This window comes from Ambystoma mexicanum (genome assembly GCF_040938575.1).
Source record: "Ambystoma mexicanum isolate Mex_15411 chromosome 12 unlocalized genomic scaffold, UKY_AmexF1_1 Mex_chr12_unloc.1, whole genome shotgun sequence".
In the NCBI taxonomy this organism is placed as follows: domain Eukaryota; kingdom Metazoa; phylum Chordata; class Amphibia; order Caudata; family Ambystomatidae; genus Ambystoma; species Ambystoma mexicanum.
The window spans coordinates 12,309,785-12,329,502 of record NW_027182322.1 but is presented as its reverse complement, the minus strand read 5'-3'; the positions used below and the strand labels follow the sequence as shown (position 1 = coordinate 12,329,502).

At 36.0% G+C, this 19,718-nt stretch overlaps 12 non-coding genes across 12 annotated transcripts; all 12 read right to left on the bottom strand.

The window, feature by feature from the left end:
* Positions 1–497: 497 nt before the first annotated feature.
* On the bottom strand, positions 498–587 carry TRNAR-UCU (transfer RNA arginine (anticodon UCU)). Its single transcript is given in 2 exon segments — positions 498–533; positions 551–587. It is a non-coding gene; the product is annotated as a tRNA-Arg (tRNA).
* A 677-nt stretch (positions 588–1,264) lies between these two features.
* TRNAR-UCU (transfer RNA arginine (anticodon UCU)) lies at positions 1,265–1,354 on the bottom strand. The gene is given in 2 exon segments: positions 1,265–1,300; positions 1,318–1,354. It is a non-coding gene; the product is annotated as a tRNA-Arg (tRNA).
* A 3,734-nt stretch (positions 1,355–5,088) lies between these two features.
* On the bottom strand, positions 5,089–5,178 carry TRNAR-UCU (transfer RNA arginine (anticodon UCU)). Its single transcript is given in 2 exon segments — positions 5,089–5,124; positions 5,142–5,178. It is a non-coding gene; the product is annotated as a tRNA-Arg (tRNA).
* Positions 5,179–7,372: 2,194 nt separating this feature from the next.
* TRNAR-UCU (transfer RNA arginine (anticodon UCU)) lies at positions 7,373–7,462 on the bottom strand. Its single transcript is given in 2 exon segments — positions 7,373–7,408; positions 7,426–7,462. It is a non-coding gene; the product is annotated as a tRNA-Arg (tRNA).
* A 676-nt stretch (positions 7,463–8,138) lies between these two features.
* On the bottom strand, positions 8,139–8,228 carry TRNAR-UCU (transfer RNA arginine (anticodon UCU)). Its single transcript is given in 2 exon segments — positions 8,139–8,174; positions 8,192–8,228. It is a non-coding gene; the product is annotated as a tRNA-Arg (tRNA).
* A 676-nt stretch (positions 8,229–8,904) lies between these two features.
* TRNAR-UCU (transfer RNA arginine (anticodon UCU)) lies at positions 8,905–8,994 on the bottom strand. Its single transcript is given in 2 exon segments — positions 8,905–8,940; positions 8,958–8,994. It is a non-coding gene; the product is annotated as a tRNA-Arg (tRNA).
* A 677-nt stretch (positions 8,995–9,671) lies between these two features.
* Positions 9,672–9,761, bottom strand: TRNAR-UCU (transfer RNA arginine (anticodon UCU)). The gene is given in 2 exon segments: positions 9,672–9,707; positions 9,725–9,761. It is a non-coding gene; the product is annotated as a tRNA-Arg (tRNA).
* Positions 9,762–13,496: 3,735 nt separating this feature from the next.
* TRNAR-UCU (transfer RNA arginine (anticodon UCU)) lies at positions 13,497–13,586 on the bottom strand. The gene is given in 2 exon segments: positions 13,497–13,532; positions 13,550–13,586. It is a non-coding gene; the product is annotated as a tRNA-Arg (tRNA).
* A 2,194-nt stretch (positions 13,587–15,780) lies between these two features.
* Positions 15,781–15,870, bottom strand: TRNAR-UCU (transfer RNA arginine (anticodon UCU)). Its single transcript is given in 2 exon segments — positions 15,781–15,816; positions 15,834–15,870. It is a non-coding gene; the product is annotated as a tRNA-Arg (tRNA).
* Positions 15,871–16,546: 676 nt separating this feature from the next.
* On the bottom strand, positions 16,547–16,636 carry TRNAR-UCU (transfer RNA arginine (anticodon UCU)). Its single transcript is given in 2 exon segments — positions 16,547–16,582; positions 16,600–16,636. It is a non-coding gene; the product is annotated as a tRNA-Arg (tRNA).
* Positions 16,637–17,312: 676 nt separating this feature from the next.
* Positions 17,313–17,402, bottom strand: TRNAR-UCU (transfer RNA arginine (anticodon UCU)). Its single transcript is given in 2 exon segments — positions 17,313–17,348; positions 17,366–17,402. It is a non-coding gene; the product is annotated as a tRNA-Arg (tRNA).
* Positions 17,403–18,845: 1,443 nt separating this feature from the next.
* On the bottom strand, positions 18,846–18,935 carry TRNAR-UCU (transfer RNA arginine (anticodon UCU)). The gene is given in 2 exon segments: positions 18,846–18,881; positions 18,899–18,935. It is a non-coding gene; the product is annotated as a tRNA-Arg (tRNA).
* Positions 18,936–19,718: the final 783 nt, after the last annotated feature.

Here is a 19,718-nt window from a genome sequence, read left to right as displayed (position 1 = left end):
TTTAGGGATAGATTCGGAGAATAGGGTATTACTGTATTTTCTTGCAAACTGAATACGTTTGGACAACAATTCCATACCTTAATAAAAAAGAACTGGATAAAAAGTGCAGCCATACAATTGGTTAACAATACAAAAACACAAAGAGAATATACCATAAATAGCTTTGAAAGAAGATTTTACTTTATATGTCGCTAGAAACAAATGTCTGAGTGTAGGGTGTCGTGTTTTTGGTCTATCTCATTTACAGCTATTATAAAGACAATGTTTCTGAAGGAAGGATACATTAGGAAAGTGCAAAGTTTCTGGCAGTGATGTTGTATTCCTTATGAGCAATATGTTCCTGTTGCAATGGAAGGCAGACTGCTTTTGATTCAGTTGCATGCTGTATTAGATACATAGGTTCAACTTGGGTCAAATACTAAGATTAAAGCATCGGCCAAAAATAAACATTCCTCACATGCATAATGTTCCTTGTTTGAATAAGAAAGTAAAAAATGTGACTCTGGTGGGATTCGAACCCACAACCTTTGAATGACTTTGCCAATTCACTTAGAAGTCCAATGCGCTATCCATTGCGCCACAGAGCCAGATGAAAATTAACTTGCGTACATTAAGGGATGATCGAAGTTTTGTCAATCCGGTGTTTACTTCACATCACATTATCAAGCCTTCTGGGACACATCAAAGAATGATTGTTTTCTGAAACATAAAATGTCTGTAACAAGAATCACACTTCTGTGTGAAACCTTGAACTGCACCTTTGTTCGCTTGGGGAGAAATTCAGAGAATAGGGTATTACAGTATTTTCTTGCCAAGTGAATAGGTTTGGACAACAATTCCATACCTTAATAAAAAAGAGCTGGATAAAAAGTGCAGACATACAATTGGTTAACAATACAAAAACACAAAGAGAATATACCATAAATAGCTTTGAAAGAAGATTTTACTTTATATGTCGCTAGAAACAAATGTCTGAGTGTAGGGTGTCGTGTTTTTGGTCTATCTCATTTACAGCTATTATAAAGACAATGTTTCTGAAGGAAGGATACATTAGAAAAGTGCCAAGTTTCTGGTAGTGATGTTGTATTGCTTATGAGCAATATGTTCCTGTTGCAATGGAAGGCAGACTGCTTTTGATTCAGTTGCATGCTGTATTAGATACATAGGTTCAACTTGGGTCAAATACTAAGATTAAAGCATCGGCCAAAAATAAACATTCCTCACATGCATAATGTTCCTTGTTTGAATTAGAAAGTAAAGAATGCGACTCTGGTGGGATTCGAACCCACAACCTTTGAATGACTTTGCCAATTCACTTAGAAGTCCAACGCGCTTTCCATTGCGCCATAGAGCCAGATGAAATTCAACTTGCGTACATTAAGGGATGATCAAAGTTTTGTCAATTCAGTGTTTACTTCACATCATATTATCAAGCCTTCTGGGATACAAGAAAGAATAATTGTTTTCTGAAACATAAAATGTCTGTAGAAGAATCACACTTCTGGGTGAAACCTTGAACTACACTTTTGTTCCTTTAGGGATAAATTCGGAGAATAGGGTATTACTGTATTTTCTTGCAAACTGAATACGTTTGGACAACAATTCCATACCTTAATAAAAAAGAACTGGATAAAAAGTGCAGCCATACAATTGGTTAACAATACAAAAACACAAAGAGAATATACCATAAATAGCTTTGAAAGAAGATTTTACTTTATATGTCGCTAGAAACAAATGTCTGAGTGTAGGGTGTCGTGTTTTTGGTCTATCTCATTTACAGCTATTATAAAGACAATGTTTCTGAAGGAAGGATACGTTAGGAAAGTGCAAAGTTTCTGGCAGTGATGTTGTATTGCTTATGAGCAATATGTTCCTGTTGCAATGGAAGGCAGACTGCTTTTGATTCAGTTGCATGCTGTATTAGATACATAGGTTCAACTTGGGTCAAATACTAAGATTAAAGCATCGGCCAAAAATAAACATTCCTCACATGCATAATGTTCCTTGTTTGAATAAGAAAGTAAAAAATGCGACTCTGGGGGGATTCGAACCCGCAACCTTTGAATGACTTTGCCAATTCACTTAGAAGTCCAACGCGCTATCCATTGCGCCACAGAGCCAGATGACAATCAACTTGCGTACATCAGGGGATGATCGAGGTTTTGTCAATCCAGTGTTTACTTCACATCATATTATCAAGCCTTCTGGGATACAAGAAAGAATAATTGTTTTCTGAAACATAAAATGTCTGTAGAAGAATCACACTTCTGGGTGAAACCTTGAACTACACCTTTGTTCCTTTAGGGATAAATTCGGAGAATAGGGTATTACTGTATTTTCTTGCAAACTGAATACGTTTGGACAACAATTCCATACCTTAATAAAAAAGAACTGGATAAAAAGTGCAGCCATACAATTGGTTAACAATACAAAAACACAAAGAGAATATACCATAAATAGCTTTGAAAGAAGATTTTACTTTATATGTCGCTAGAAACAAATGTCTGAGTGTAGGGTGTCGTGTTTTTGGTCTATCTCATTTACAGCTATTATAAAGACAATGTTTCTGAAGGAAGGATACATTAGGAAAGTGCAAAGTTTCTGGCAGTGATGTTGTATTGCTTATGAGCAATATGTTCCTGTTGCAATGGAAGGCAGACTGCTTTTGATTCAGTTGCATGCTGTATTAGATACATAGGTTCAACTTGGGTCAAATACTAAGATTAAAGCATCGGCCAAAAATAAACATTCCTCACATGCATAATGTTCCTTCTTTGAATTAGAAAGTATAAAATGCGACTCTGGTGGGATTCGAACCCACAACCTTTGAATGACTTTGCCAATTCACTTAGAAGTCCAACGCGCTATCCATTGCGCCACAGATCCAGATGAAAATCAACTTGCGTACATTAAGGGGTGATCGAAGTTTTGTCAATCCAGTGTTTACTTCACATCATATTATCAAGCCTTCTGGGATACAAGAAAGAATAATTGTTTTCTGAAACGTAAAATGTCTGTAGAAGAATCACACTTCTGGGTGAAACCTTGAACTACACCTTTGTTCCTTTAGGGATAAATTCGGAGAATAGGGTATTACTGTATTTTCTTGCAAACTGAATACGTTTGGACAACAATTCCATACCTTAATAAAAAAGAACTGGATAAAAAGTGCAGCCATACAATTGGTTAACAATACAAAAACACAAAGAGAATATACCATAAATAGCTTTGATAGAAGATTTTACTTTATATGTCGCTAGAAACAAATGTCTGAGTGTAGGGTGTCGTGTTTTTGGTCTATCTCATTTACAGCTATTATAAAGACAATGTTTCTGAAGGAAGGATACATTAGGAAAGTGCAAAGTTTTTGGCAGTGATGTTGTATTCCTTATGAGCAATATGTTCCTGTTGCAATGGAAGGCAGACTGCTTTTGATTCAGTTGCATGCTGTATTAGATACATAGGTTCAACTTGGGTCAAATACTAAGATTAAAGCATCGGCCAAAAATAAACATTCCTCACATGCATAATGTTCCTTGTTTGAATAAGAAAGTAAAAAATGCGACTCTGGTGGGATTCGAACCCGCAACCTTTGAATGACTTTGCCAATTCACTTAGAAGTCCAACGCGCTATCCATTGCGCCACAGAGCCAGATGACAATCAACTTGCGTACATCAGGGGATGATCGAGGTTTTGTCAATCCAGTGTTTACTTCACATCATATTATCAAGCCTTCTGGGATACAAGAAAGAATAATTGTTTCTGAAACATAAAATGTCTGTAGAAGAATCACACTTCTGGGTGAAACCTTGAACTACACCTTTGTTCCTTTAGGGATAAATTCGGAGAATAGGGTATTACTGTATTTTCTTGCAAACTGAATACGTTTGGACAACAATTCCATACCTTAATAAAAAAGAACTGGATAAAAAGTGCAGCCATACAATTGGTTAACAATACAAAAACACAAAGAGAATATACCATAAATAGCTTTGAAAGAAGATTTTACTTTATATGTCGCTAGAAACAAATGTCTGAGTGTAGGGTGTCGTGTTTTTGGTCTATCTCATTTACAGCTATTATAAAGACAATGTTTCTGAAGGAAGGATACATTAGGAAAGTGCAAAGTTTCTGGCAGTGATGTTGTATTGCTTATGAGCAATATGTTCCTGTTGCAATGGAAGGCAGACTGCTTTTGATTCAGTTGCATGCTGTATTAGATACATAGGTTCAACTTGGGTCAAATACTAAGATTAAAGCATCGGCCAAAAATAAACATTCCTCACATGCATAATGTTCCTTGTTTGAATTAGAAAGTATAAAATGCGACTCTGGTGGGATTCGAACCCACAACCCTTGAATGACTTTGCCAATTCACTTAGAAGTCCAACGCGCTATCCATTGCGCCACAGATCCAGATGAAAATCAACTTGCGTACATTAAGGGGTGATCGAAGTTTTGTCAATCCAGTGTTTACTTCACATCATATTATCAAGCCTTCTGGGATACAAGAAAGAATAATTGTTTTCTGAAACATAAAATGTCTGTAGAAGAATCACACTTCTGGGTGAAACCTTGAACTACACCTTTGTTCCTTTAGGGATAAATTCGGAGAATAGGGTATTACTGTATTTTCTTGCAAACTGAATACGTTTGGACAACAATTCCATACCTTAATAAAAAAGAACTGGATAAAAAGTGCAGCCATACAATTGGTTAACAATACAAAAACACAAAGAGAATATACCATAAATAGCTTTGAAAGAAGATTTTACTTTATATGTCGCTAGAAACAAATGTCTGAGTGTAGGGTGTCGTGTTTTTGGTCTATCTCATTTACAGCTATTATAAAGACAATGTTTCTGAAGGAAGGATACATTAGAAAAGTGCCAAGTTTCTGGTAGTGATGTTGTATTGCTTATGAGCAATATGTTCCTGTTGCAATGGAAGGCAGACTGCTTTTGATTCAGTTGCATGCTGTATTAGATACATAGGTTCAACTTGGGTCAAATACTAAGATTAAAGGCCAAAAATAAACATTCCTCACATGCATAATGTTCCTTGTTTGAATAAGAAAGTAAAAAATGCGACTCTGGTGGGATTCGAACCCACAACCTTTGAATGACTTTGACAATTCACTTAGAAGTCCAACGCGCTATCCATTGCGCCACAGAGCCAGATGACAATCAACTTGCGTACATCAGGGGATGATCGAGGTTTTGTCAATCCAGTGTTTACTTCACATCATATTATCAAGCCTTCTGGGATACAAGAAAGAATAATTGTTTTCCGAAACATAAAATGTCTGTAGAAGAATCACACTTCTGGGTGAAACCTTGAACTACACCTTTTTTCCTTTAGGGATAAATTCGGAGAATAGGGTATTACAGTATTTTCTTGCCAAGTGAATTGGTTTGGACAACAATTCCATACCTTAATAAAAAATAACTGGATAAAAAGTGCAGACATACAATTGGTTAACAATACAAAAACACAAAGAGAATATACCATAAATAGCTTTGAAAGAAGATTTTACTTTATATGTCGCTAGAAACAAATGTCTGAGCGTAGGGTGTCGTGTTTTGGTCTATCTCATTTACAGCTATTATAAAGACAATGTTTCTGAAGGAAGGATACATTAGAAAAGTGCCAAGTTTCTGGTAGTGATGTTGTATTGCTTATGAGCAATATGTTCCTGTTGCAATGAAAGGCAGACTGCTTTTGATTCAGTTGCATGCTGTATTAGATACATAGGTTCAACTTGGGTCAAATACTAAGATTAAAGCATCGGCCAAAAATAAACATTCCTCACATGCATAATGTTCCTTGTTTGAATAAGAAAGTAAAAAATGCAACTCTGGTGGTATTCAAAGCCACAACCTTTGAATGACTTTGCCAATTCACTTAGAAGTCCAACGCGCTATCCATTCCGCCACAGATCCAGATGAAAATTAACTTGCGTACATTAAGGGATGATCAAAGTTTTGTCAATCCAGTGTTTACTTCACATCATATTATCAAGCTTTCTGGGATACAAGAAAGAATAATTGTTTTCTGAAACATAAAATGTCTGTAGAAGAATCACACTTCTGGCTGAAACCTTGAACTACACCTTTGTTCCTTTAGGGATAAATTCGGAGAATAGGGTATTACTGTATTTTCTTGCAAACTGAATACGTTTGGACAACATTTCCATACCTTAATAAAAAAGAACTGGATAAAAAGTGCAGACATGCAATTGGTTAACAATACAAAAACACAAAGAGAATATACCATAAATAGCTTTGAAAGAAGATTTTACTTTATATGTCGCTAGAAACAAATGTCTGAGTGTAGGGTGTCGTGTTTTTGGTCTATCTCATTTACAGCTATTATAAAGACAATGTTTCTGAAGGAAGGATACATTAGGAAAGTGCAAAGTTTCTGGCAGTGATGTTGTATTGCTTATGAGCAATATGTTCCTGTTGCCATGGAAGGCAGACTGCTTTTGATTCAGTTGCATGCTGTATTAGATACATAGGTTCAACTTGGGTGAAATACTAAGATTAAAGCATCGGCCAAAAATAAACATTCCTCACATGCATAATGTTCCTTATTTGAATAAGAAAGTAAAAAATGCGACTCTGGTTGGATTCGAACCCACAACCTTTGAATGACTTTGCCAATTCACTTAGAAGTCCAACGCGCTATCCATTGCGCCACAGAGCCAGATGAAAATCCACTTGCATACAGTAAGGGATGATCGAAGTTTTGTCAATCCAGTGTTTACTTCACATCACATTATCAAGCCTTCTGGGATACATGAAAGAATGATTGTTTTCTGAAACATTAAATGTCTGTAGCAAGAATCACAGTTCGGGGTGAAACCTTGAACTGCACCTTTGTTCGCTTGGGGAGAAATTCAGAGAATAGGGTATTACAGTATTTTCTTGCCAAGTGAATTGGTTTGGACAACAATTTCATACCTTAATAAAAAAGAACTGGATAAAAAGTGCAGACATACAATTGGTTAACAATACAAAAACACAAAGATAGCTTTGAAAGAAGATTTTACTTTATATGTCGCTAGAAACAAATGTCTGAGTGTAGGGTGTCGTGTTTTTGGTCTATCTCATTTACAGCTATTATAAAGACAATGTTTCTGAAGGAAGGATACATTAGGAAAGTGCAAAGTTTCTGGCAGTGATGTTGTATTGCTTATGAGCAATATGTTCCTGTTGCAATGGAAGGCAGACTGCTTTTGATTCAGTTGCATGCTGTATTAGATACATAGGTTCAACTTGGGTCAAATACTAAGATTAAAGCATCGGCCAAAAATAAACATTCCTGACATGCATAATGTTCCTTGTTTGAATTAGAAAGTAAAAAATGCGACTCTGGTGGGATTCGAACCCACAACCTTTGAATGACTTTGCCAATTCACTTAGAAGTCCAACGCGCTATCCATTGCACCACAGAGCCAGACGAAAATCAACTTGCGTACATTAAGGGATGATCAAAGTTTTGTCAATCCAGTGTTTACTTCACATCATATTATCAAGCTTTCTGGGATACAAGAAAGAATAATTGTTTTCTGAAACATAAAATGTCTGTAGAAGAATCACACTTCTGGCTGAAACCTTGAACTACACCTTTGTTCCTTTAGGGATAAATTCGGAGAATAGGGTATTACTGTATTTTCTTGCAAACTGAATACGTTTGGACAACATTTCCATACCTTAATAAAAAAGAACTGGATAAAAAGTGCAGACATGCAATTGGTTAACAATACAAAAACACAAAGAGAATATACCATAAATAGCTTTGAAAGAAGATTTTACTTTATATGTCGCTAGAAACAAATGTCTGAGTGTAGGGTGTCGTGTTTTTGGTCTATCTCATTTACAGCTATTATAAAGACAATGTTTCTGAAGGAAGGATACATTAGGAAAGTGCAAAGTTTCTGGCAGTGATGTTGTATTCCTTATGAGCAATATGTTCCTGTTGCAATGGAAGGCAGACTGCTTTTGATTCAGTTGCATGCTGTATTAGATACATAGGTTCAACTTGGGTCAAATACTAAGATTAAAGCATCGGCCAAAAATAAACATTCCTCACATGCATAATGTTCCTTGTTTGAATAAGAAAGTAAAAAATACGACTCTGGTGGGATTCGAACCCACAACCTTTGAATGACTTTGCCAATTCACTTAGAAGTCCAACGCGCTATCCATTGCGCCACAGAGCCAGATGAAAATCAACTTGCGTACATTAAGGGGTGATCGAAGTTTTGTCAATCCAGTGTTTACTTCACATCATATTATCAAGCCTTCTGGGATACAAGAAAGAATAATTGTTTTCTGAAACATAAAATGTCTGCAGAAGAATCACACTTCTGGGTGAAACCTTGAACTACACCTTTGTTCCTTTAGGGATAGATTCGGAGAATAGGGTATTACTGTATTTTCTTGCAAACTGAATACGTTTGGACAACAATTCCATACCTTAATAAAAAAGAACTGGATAAAAAGTGCAGCCATACAATTGGTTAACAATACAAAAACACAAAGAGAATATACCATAAATAGCTTTGAAAGAAGATTTTACTTTATATGTCGCTAGAAACAAATGTCTGAGTGTAGGGTGTCGTGTTTTTGGTCTATCTCATTTACAGCTATTATAAAGACAATGTTTCTGAAGGAAGGATACATTAGGAAAGTGCAAAGTTTCTGGCAGTGATGTTGTATTCCTTATGAGCAATATGTTCCTGTTGCAATGGAAGGCAGACTGCTTTTGATTCAGTTGCATGCTGTATTAGATACATAGGTTCAACTTGGGTCAAATACTAAGATTAAAGCATCGGCCAAAAATAAACATTCCTCACATGCATAATGTTCCTTGTTTGAATAAGAAAGTAAAAAATGTGACTCTGGTGGGATTCGAACCCACAACCTTTGAATGACTTTGCCAATTCACTTAGAAGTCCAATGCGCTATCCATTGCGCCACAGAGCCAGATGAAAATTAACTTGCGTACATTAAGGGATGATCGAAGTTTTGTCAATCCGGTGTTTACTTCACATCACATTATCAAGCCTTCTGGGACACATCAAAGAATGATTGTTTTCTGAAACATAAAATGTCTGTAACAAGAATCACACTTCTGTGTGAAACCTTGAACTGCACCTTTGTTCGCTTGGGGAGAAATTCAGAGAATAGGGTATTACAGTATTTTCTTGCCAAGTGAATAGGTTTGGACAACAATTCCATACCTTAATAAAAAAGAGCTGGATAAAAAGTGCAGACATACAATTGGTTAACAATACAAAAACACAAAGAGAATATACCATAAATAGCTTTGAAAGAAGATTTTACTTTATATGTCGCTAGAAACAAATGTCTGAGTGTAGGGTGTCGTGTTTTTGGTCTATCTCATTTACAGCTATTATAAAGACAATGTTTCTGAAGGAAGGATACATTAGAAAAGTGCCAAGTTTCTGGTAGTGATGTTGTATTGCTTATGAGCAATATGTTCCTGTTGCAATGGAAGGCAGACTGCTTTTGATTCAGTTGCATGCTGTATTAGATACATAGGTTCAACTTGGGTCAAATACTAAGATTAAAGCATCGGCCAAAAATAAACATTCCTCACATGCATAATGTTCCTTGTTTGAATTAGAAAGTAAAGAATGCGACTCTGGTGGGATTCGAACCCACAACCTTTGAATGACTTTGCCAATTCACTTAGAAGTCCAACGCGCTTTCCATTGCGCCATAGAGCCAGATGAAATTCAACTTGCGTACATTAAGGGATGATCAAAGTTTTGTCAATTCAGTGTTTACTTCACATCATATTATCAAGCCTTCTGGGATACAAGAAAGAATAATTGTTTTCTGAAACATAAAATGTCTGTAGAAGAATCACACTTCTGGGTGAAACCTTGAACTACACTTTTGTTCCTTTAGGGATAAATTCGGAGAATAGGGTATTACTGTATTTTCTTGCAAACTGAATACGTTTGGACAACAATTCCATACCTTAATAAAAAAGAACTGGATAAAAAGTGCAGCCATACAATTGGTTAACAATACAAAAACACAAAGAGAATATACCATAAATAGCTTTGAAAGAAGATTTTACTTTATATGTCGCTAGAAACAAATGTCTGAGTGTAGGGTGTCGTGTTTTTGGTCTATCTCATTTACAGCTATTATAAAGACAATGTTTCTGAAGGAAGGATACGTTAGGAAAGTGCAAAGTTTCTGGCAGTGATGTTGTATTGCTTATGAGCAATATGTTCCTGTTGCAATGGAAGGCAGACTGCTTTTGATTCAGTTGCATGCTGTATTAGATACATAGGTTCAACTTGGGTCAAATACTAAGATTAAAGCATCGCCCAAAAATAAACATTCCTCACATGCATAATGTTCCTTGTTTGAATAAGAAAGTAAAAAATGCGACTCTGGGGGGATTCGAACCCGCAACCTTTGAATGACTTTGCCAATTCACTTAGAAGTCCAACGCGCTATCCATTGCGCCACAGAGCCAGATGACAATCAACTTGCGTACATCAGGGGATGATCGAGGTTTTGTCAATCCAGTGTTTACTTCACATCATATTATCAAGCCTTCTGGGATACAAGAAAGAATAATTGTTTTCTGAAACATAAAATGTCTGTAGAAGAATCACACTTCTGGGTGAAACCTTGAACTACACCTTTGTTCCTTTAGGGATAAATTCGGAGAATAGGGTATTACTGTATTTTCTTGCAAACTGAATACGTTTGGACAACAATTCCATACCTTAATAAAAAAGAACTGGATAAAAAGTGCAGCCATACAATTGGTTAACAATACAAAAACACAAAGAGAATATACCATAAATAGCTTTGAAAGAAGATTTTACTTTATATGTCGCTAGAAACAAATGTCTGAGTGTAGGGTGTCGTGTTTTTGGTCTATCTCATTTACAGCTATTATAAAGACAATGTTTCTGAAGGAAGGATACATTAGGAAAGTGCAAAGTTTCTGGCAGTGATGTTGTATTGCTTATGAGCAATATGTTCCTGTTGCAATGGAAGGCAGACTGCTTTTGATTCAGTTGCATGCTGTATTAGATACATAGGTTCAACTTGGGTCAAATACTAAGATTAAAGCATCGGCCAAAAATAAACATTCCTCACATGCATAATGTTCCTTCTTTGAATTAGAAAGTATAAAATGCGACTCTGGTGGGATTCGAACCCACAACCTTTGAATGACTTTGCCAATTCACTTAGAAGTCCAACGCGCTATCCATTGCGCCACAGATCCAGATGAAAATCAACTTGCGTACATTAAGGGGTGATCGAAGTTTTGTCAATCCAGTGTTTACTTCACATCATATTATCAAGCCTTCTGGGATACAAGAAAGAATAATTGTTTTCTGAAACGTAAAATGTCTGTAGAAGAATCACACTTCTGGGTGAAACCTTGAACTACACCTTTGTTCCTTTAGGGATAAATTCGGAGAATAGGGTATTACTGTATTTTCTTGCAAACTGAATACGTTTGGACAACAATTCCATACCTTAATAAAAAAGAACTGGATAAAAAGTGCAGCCATACAATTGGTTAACAATACAAAAACACAAAGAGAATATACCATAAATAGCTTTGATAGAAGATTTTACTTTATATGTCGCTAGAAACAAATGTCTGAGTGTAGGGTGTCGTGTTTTTGGTCTATCTCATTTACAGCTATTATAAAGACAATGTTTCTGAAGGAAGGATACATTAGGAAAGTGCAAAGTTTTTGGCAGTGATGTTGTATTCCTTATGAGCAATATGTTCCTGTTGCAATGGAAGGCAGACTGCTTTTGATTCAGTTGCATGCTGTATTAGATACATAGGTTCAACTTGGGTCAAATACTAAGATTAAAGCATCGGCCAAAAATAAACATTCCTCACATGCATAATGTTCCTTGTTTGAATAAGAAAGTAAAAAATGCGACTCTGGTGGGATTCGAACCCGCAACCTTTGAATGACTTTGCCAATTCACTTAGAAGTCCAACGCGCTATCCATTGCGCCACAGAGCCAGATGACAATCAACTTGCGTACATCAGGGGATGATCGAGGTTTTGTCAATCCAGTGTTTACTTCACATCATATTATCAAGCCTTCTGGGATACAAGAAAGAATAATTGTTTTCTGAAACATAAAATGTCTGTAGAAGAATCACACTTCTGGGTGAAACCTTGAACTACACCTTTGTTCCTTTAGGGATAAATTCGGAGAATAGGGTATTACTGTATTTTCTTGCAAACTGAATACGTTTGGACAACAATTCCATACCTTAATAAAAAAGAACTGGATAAAAAGTGCAGCCATACAATTGGTTAACAATACAAAAACACAAAGAGAATATACCATAAATAGCTTTGAAAGAAGATTTTACTTTATATGTCGCTAGAAACAAATGTCTGAGTGTAGGGTGTCGTGTTTTTGGTCTATCTCATTTACAGCTATTATAAAGACAATGTTTCTGAAGGAAGGATACATTAGGAAAGTGCAAAGTTTCTGGCAGTGATGTTGTATTGCTTATGAGCAATATGTTCCTGTTGCAATGGAAGGCAGACTGCTTTTGATTCAGTTGCATGCTGTATTAGATACATAGGTTCAACTTGGGTCAAATACTAAGATTAAAGCATCGGCCAAAAATAAACATTCCTCACATGCATAATGTTCCTTGTTTGAATTAGAAAGTATAAAATGCGACTCTGGTGGGATTCGAACCCACAACCTTTGAATGACTTTGCCAATTCACTTAGAAGTCCAACGCGCTATCCATTGCGCCACAGATCCAGATGAAAATCAACTTGCGTACATTAAGGGGTGATCGAAGTTTTGTCAATCCAGTGTTTACTTCACATCATATTATCAAGCCTTCTGGGATACAAGAAAGAATAATTGTTTTCTGAAACATAAAATGTCTGTAGAAGAATCACACTTCTGGGTGAAACCTTGAACTACACCTTTGTTCCTTTAGGGATAAATTCGGAGAATAGGGTATTACTGTATTTTCTTGCAAACTGAATACGTTTGGACAACAATTCCATACCTTAATAAAAAAGAACTGGATAAAAAGTGCAGCCATACAATTGGTTAACAATACAAAAACACAAAGAGAATATACCATAAATAGCTTTGAAAGAAGATTTTACTTTATATGTCGCTAGAAACAAATGTCTGAGTGTAGGGTGTCGTGTTTTTGGTCTATCTCATTTACAGCTATTATAAAGACAATGTTTCTGAAGGAAGGATACATTAGAAAAGTGCCAAGTTTCTGGTAGTGATGTTGTATTGCTTATGAGCAATATGTTCCTGTTGCAATGGAAGGCAGACTGCTTTTGATTCAGTTGCATGCTGTATTAGATACATAGGTTCAACTTGGGTCAAATACTAAGATTAAAGGCCAAAAATAAACATTCCTCACATGCATAATGTTCCTTGTTTGAATAAGAAAGTAAAAAATGCGACTCTGGTGGGATTCGAACCCACAACCTTTGAATGACTTTGACAATTCACTTAGAAGTCCAACGCGCTATCCATTGCGCCACAGAGCCAGATGACAATCAACTTGCGTACATCAGGGGATGATCGAGGTTTTGTCAATCCAGTGTTTACTTCACATCATATTATCAAGCCTTCTGGGATACAAGAAAGAATAATTGTTTTCCGAAACATAAAATGTCTGTAGAAGAATCACACTTCTGGGTGAAACCTTGAACTACACCTTTTTTCCTTTAGGGATAAATTCGGAGAATAGGGTATTACAGTATTTTCTTGCCAAGTGAATTGGTTTGGACAACAATTCCATACCTTAATAAAAAATAACTGGATAAAAAGTGCAGACATACAATTGGTTAACAATACAAAAACACAAAGAGAATATACCATAAATAGCTTTGAAAGAAGATTTTACTTTATATGTCGCTAGAAACAAATGTCTGAGCGTAGGGTGTCGTGTTTTGGTCTATCTCATTTACAGCTATTATAAAGACAATGTTTCTGAAGGAAGGATACATTAGAAAAGTGCCAAGTTTCTGGTAGTGATGTTGTATTGCTTATGAGCAATATGTTCCTGTTGCAATGAAAGGCAGACTGCTTTTGATTCAGTTGCATGCTGTATTAGATACATAGGTTCAACTTGGGTCAAATACTAAGATTAAAGCATCGGCCAAAAATAAACATTCCTCACATGCATAATGTTCCTTGTTTGAATAAGAAAGTAAAAAATGCAACTCTGGTGGTATTCAAAGCCACAACCTTTGAATGACTTTGCCAATTCACTTAGAAGTCCAACGCGCTATCCATTCCGCCACAGATCCAGATGAAAATTAACTTGCGTACATTAAGGGATGATCAAAGTTTTGTCAATCCAGTGTTTACTTCACATCATATTATCAAGCTTTCTGGGATACAAGAAAGAATAATTGTTTTCTGAAACATAAAATGTCTGTAGAAGAATCACACTTCTGGCTGAAACCTTGAACTACACCTTTGTTCCTTTAGGGATAAATTCGGAGAATAGGGTATTACTGTATTTTCTTGCAAACTGAATACGTTTGGACAACATTTCCATACCTTAATAAAAAAGAACTGGATAAAAAGTGCAGACATGCAATTGGTTAACAATACAAAAACACAAAGAGAATATACCATAAATAGCTTTGAAAGAAGATTTTACTTTATATGTCGCTAGAAACAAATGTCTGAGTGTAGGGTGTCGTGTTTTTGGTCTATCTCATTTACAGCTATTATAAAGACAATGTTTCTGAAGGAAGGATACATTAGGAAAGTGCAAAGTTTCTGGCAGTGATGTTGTATTGCTTATGAGCAATATGTTCCTGTTGCCATGGAAGGCAGACTGCTTTTGATTCAGTTGCATGCTGTATTAGATACATAGGTTCAACTTGGGTGAAATACTAAGATTAAAGCATCGGCCAAAAATAAACATTCCTCACATGCATAATGTTCCTTATTTGAATAAGAAAGTAAAAAATGCGACTCTGGTTGGATTCGAACCCACAACCTTTGAATGACTTTGCCAATTCACTTAGAAGTCCAACGCGCTATCCATTGCGCCACAGAGCCAGATGAAAATCCACTTGCATACAGTAAGGGATGATCGAAGTTTTGTCAATCCAGTGTTTACTTCACATCACATTATCAAGCCTTCTGGGATACATGAAAGAATGATTGTTTTCTGAAACATTAAATGTCTGTAGCAAGAATCACAGTTCGGGGTGAAACCTTGAACTGCACCTTTGTTCGCTTGGGGAGAAATTCAGAGAATAGGGTATTACAGTATTTTCTTGCCAAGTGAATTGGTTTGGACAACAATTTCATACCTTAATAAAAAAGAACTGGATAAAAAGTGCAGACATACAATTGGTTAACAATACAAAAACACAAAGATAGCTTTGAAAGAAGATTTTACTTTATATGTCGCTAGAAACAAATGTCTGAGTGTAGGGTGTCGTGTTTTTGGTCTATCTCATTTACAGCTATTATAAAGACAATGTTTCTGAAGGAAGGATACATTAGGAAAGTGCAAAGTTTCTGGCAGTGATGTTGTATTGCTTATGAGCAATATGTTCCTGTTGCAATGGAAGGCAGACTGCTTTTGATTCAGTTGCATGCTGTATTAGATACATAGGTTCAACTTGGGTCAAATACTAAGATTAAAGCATCGGCCAAAAATAAACATTCCTGACATGCATAATGTTCCTTGTTTGAATTAGAAAGTAAAAAATGCGACTCTGGTGGGATTCGAACCCACAACCTTTGAATGACTTTGCCAATTCACTTAGAAGTCCAACGCGCTATCCATTGCACCACAGAGCCAGACGAAAATCAACTTGCGTACATTAAGGGATGATCGAAGTTTTGTCAATCCAGTGTTTACTTCACATCATATTATCAAGCCTTCTGGGATACAAGAAAGAATAATTGTTTTCTGAAACATAAAATGTCTGTAGAAGAATCACACTTCTGGGTGAAATCTTGAACTACACCTTTGTTCCTTTAGGGATAAATTCGGAGAATAGGGTATTACTGTATTTTCTTGCAAACTGAATACGTTTGGACAACAATTCCATACCTTAATAAAAAAGAACTGGATAAAAAGTGCAGCCATACAATTGGTTAACAATACAAAAACACAAAGAGAATATACCATAAATAGCTTTGAAAGAAGATTTTACTTTATATGTCGCTAGAAACAAATGTCTGAGTGTAGGGTGTCGTGTTTTTGGTCTATCTCATTTACAGCTATTATAAAGACAATGTTTCTGAAGGAAGGATACATTAGGAAAGTGCAAAGTTTTTGGCAGTGATGTTGTATTCCTTATGAGCAATATGTTCCTGTTGCAATGGAAGGCAGACTGCTTTTGATTCAGTTGCATGTTGTATTAGATACATAGGTTCAACTTGGGTCAAATACTAAGATTAAAGCATCGGCCAAAAATAAACATTCCTCACATGCATAATGTTCCTTGTTTGAATAAGAAAGTAAAAAATACGACTCTGGTGGGATTCGAACCCACAACCTTTGAATGACTTTGCCAATTCTCTTAGAAGTCCAACACGCTATCCATTGCGCCACAGAGCCAGATGAAAATCAACTTGCGTACATTAAGGGATGATCGAAGTTTTGTCAATCCAGTGTTTACTTCACATCATATTATCAAGCCTTCTGGGATACAAGAAAGAATAATTGTTTTCTGAAACATAAAATGTCTGTAGAAGAATCACACTTCTGGGTGAAACCTTGAACTACACTTTTGTTCCTTTAGGGATAAATTCGGAGAATAGGGTATTACTGTATTTTCTTGCAAACTGAATACGTTTGGACAACAATTCCATACCTTAATAAAAAAGAACTGGATAAAAAGTGCAGCCATACAATTGGTTAACAATACAAAAACACAAAGAGAATATACCATACATAGCTTTGAAAGAAGATTTTACTTTATATGTCGCTAGAAACAAATGTCTGAGTGTAGGGTGTCGTGTTTTTGGTCTATCTCATTTACAGCTATTATAAAGACAATGTTTCTGAAGGAAGGATACATTAGGAAAGTGCAAAGTTTCTGGCAGTGATGTTGTATTGCTTATGAGCAATATGTTCCTGTTGCAATGGAAGGCAGACTGCTTTTGATTCAGTTGTATGCTGTATTAGATACATAGGTTCAACTTGGGTCAAATACTAAGATTAAAGCATCGGCCAAAAATAAACATTCCTCACATGCATAATGTTCCTTGTTTGAATAAGAAAGTAAAAAATACAACTCTGGTGGGATTCGAACCCACAACCTTTGAATGACTTTGCCAATTCACTTAGAAGTCCAACGCGCTATCCATTGCGCCACAGAGCCAGTTGAAAATTAACTTGCGTACATTAAGGGATGATCGAAGTTTTGTCAATCCAGTGTTTACTTCACATCATATTATCAAGCCTTCTGGGATACAAGAAAGAATAATTGTTTTCTGAAACATAAAATGTCTGTAGAAGAATCACACTTCTGGGTGAAACCTTGAACTACACCTTTGTTCCTTTAGGGATAAATTCGGAGAATAGGGTATTACTGTATTTTCTTGCAAACTGAATACGTTTGGACAACAATTCCATACCTTAATAAAAAAGAACTGGATAAAAAGTGCAGCCATACAATTGGTTAACAATACAAAAACACAAAGAGAATATACCATAAATAGCTTTGAAAGAAGATTTTACTTTATATGTCGCTAGAAACACATGTCTGAGTGTAGGGTGTCGTGTTTTTGGTCTATCTCATTTACAGCTATTATAAAGACAATGTTTCTGAAGGAAGGATACGTTAGGAAAGTGCAAAGTTTCTGGCAGTGATGTTGTATTGCTTATGAGCAATATGTTCCTGTTGCAATGGAAGGCAGACTGCTTTTGATTCAGTTGCATGCTGTATTAGATACATAGGTTCAACTTGGGTCAAATACTAAGATTAAAGCATCGGCCAAAAATAAACATTCCTCACATGCATAATGTTCCTTGTTTGAATAAGAAAGTAAAAAATGCGACTCTGGTGGGATTCGAACCCACAACCTTTGAATGACTTTGCCAATTCACTTAGAAGTCCAACGCGCTATCCATTCCGCCACAGATCCAGATGAAAATTAACTTGCGTACATTAAGGGATGATCAAAGTTTTGTCAATCCAGTGTTTACTTCACATCATATTATCAAGCTTTCTGGGATACAAGAAAGAATAATTGTTTTCTGAAACATAAAATGTCTGTAGAAGAATCACACTTCTGGCTGAAACCTTGAACTACACCTTTGTTCCTTTAGGGATAAATTCGGAGAATAGGGTATTACTGTATTTTCTTGCAAACTGAATACGTTTGGACAACATTTCCATACCTTAATAAAAAAAGAACTGGATAAAAAGTGCAGACATGCAATTGGTTAACAATACAAAAACACAAAGAGAATATACCATAAATAGCTTTGAAAGAAGATTTTACTTTATATGTCGCTAGAAACAAATGTCTGAGTGTAGGGTGTCGTGTTTTTGGTCTATCTCATTTACAGCTATTATAAAGACAATGTTTCTGAAGGAAGGATACATTAGGAAAGTGCAAAGTTTCTGGCAGTGATGTTGTATTGCTTATGAGCAATATGTTCCTGTTGCAATGGAAGGCAGACTGCTTTTGATTCAGTTGTATGCTGTATTAGATACATAGGTTCAACTTGGGTCAAATACTAAGATTAAAGCATCGGCCAAAAATAAACATTCCTCACATGCATAATGTTCCTTGTTTGAATAAGAAAGTAAAAAATACAACTCTGGTGGGATTCGAACCCACAACCTTTGAATGACTTTGCCAATTCACTTAGAAGTCCAACGCGCTATCCATTGCGCCACAGAGCCAGTTGAAAATTAACTTGCGTACATTAAGGGATGATCGAAGTTTTGTCAATCCAGTGTTTACTTCACATCATATTATCAAGCCTTCTGGGATACAAGAAAGAATAATTGTTTTCTGAAACATAAAATGTCTGTAGAAGAATCACACTTCTGGGTGAAACCTTGAACTACACCTTTGTTCCTTTAGGGATAAATTCGGAGAATAGGGTATTACTGTATTTTCTTGCAAACTGAATACGTTTGGACAACAATTCCATACCTTAATAAAAAAGAACTGGATAAAAAGTGCAGCCATACAATTGGTTAACAATACAAAAACACAAAGAGAATATACCATAAATAGCTTTGAAAGAAGATTTTACTTTATATGTCGCTAGAAACACATGTCTGAGTGTAGGGTGTCGTGTTTTTGGTCTATCTCATTTACAGCTATTATAAAGACAATGTTTCTGAAGGAAGGATACGTTAGGAAAGTGCAAAGTTTCTGGCAGTGATGTTGTATTGCTTATGAGCAATATGTTCCTGTTGCAATGGAAGGCAGACTGCTTTTGATTCAGTTGCATGCTGTATTAGATACATAGGTTCAACTTGGGTCAAATACTAAGATTAAAGCATCGGCCAAAAATAAACATTCCTCACATGCATAATGTTCCTTGTTTGAATAAGAAAGTAAAAAATGCGACTCTGGTGGGATTCGAACCCACAACCTTTGAATGACTTTGCCAATTCACTTAGAAGTCCAACGCGCTATCCATTCCGCCACAGATCCAGATGAAAATTAACTTG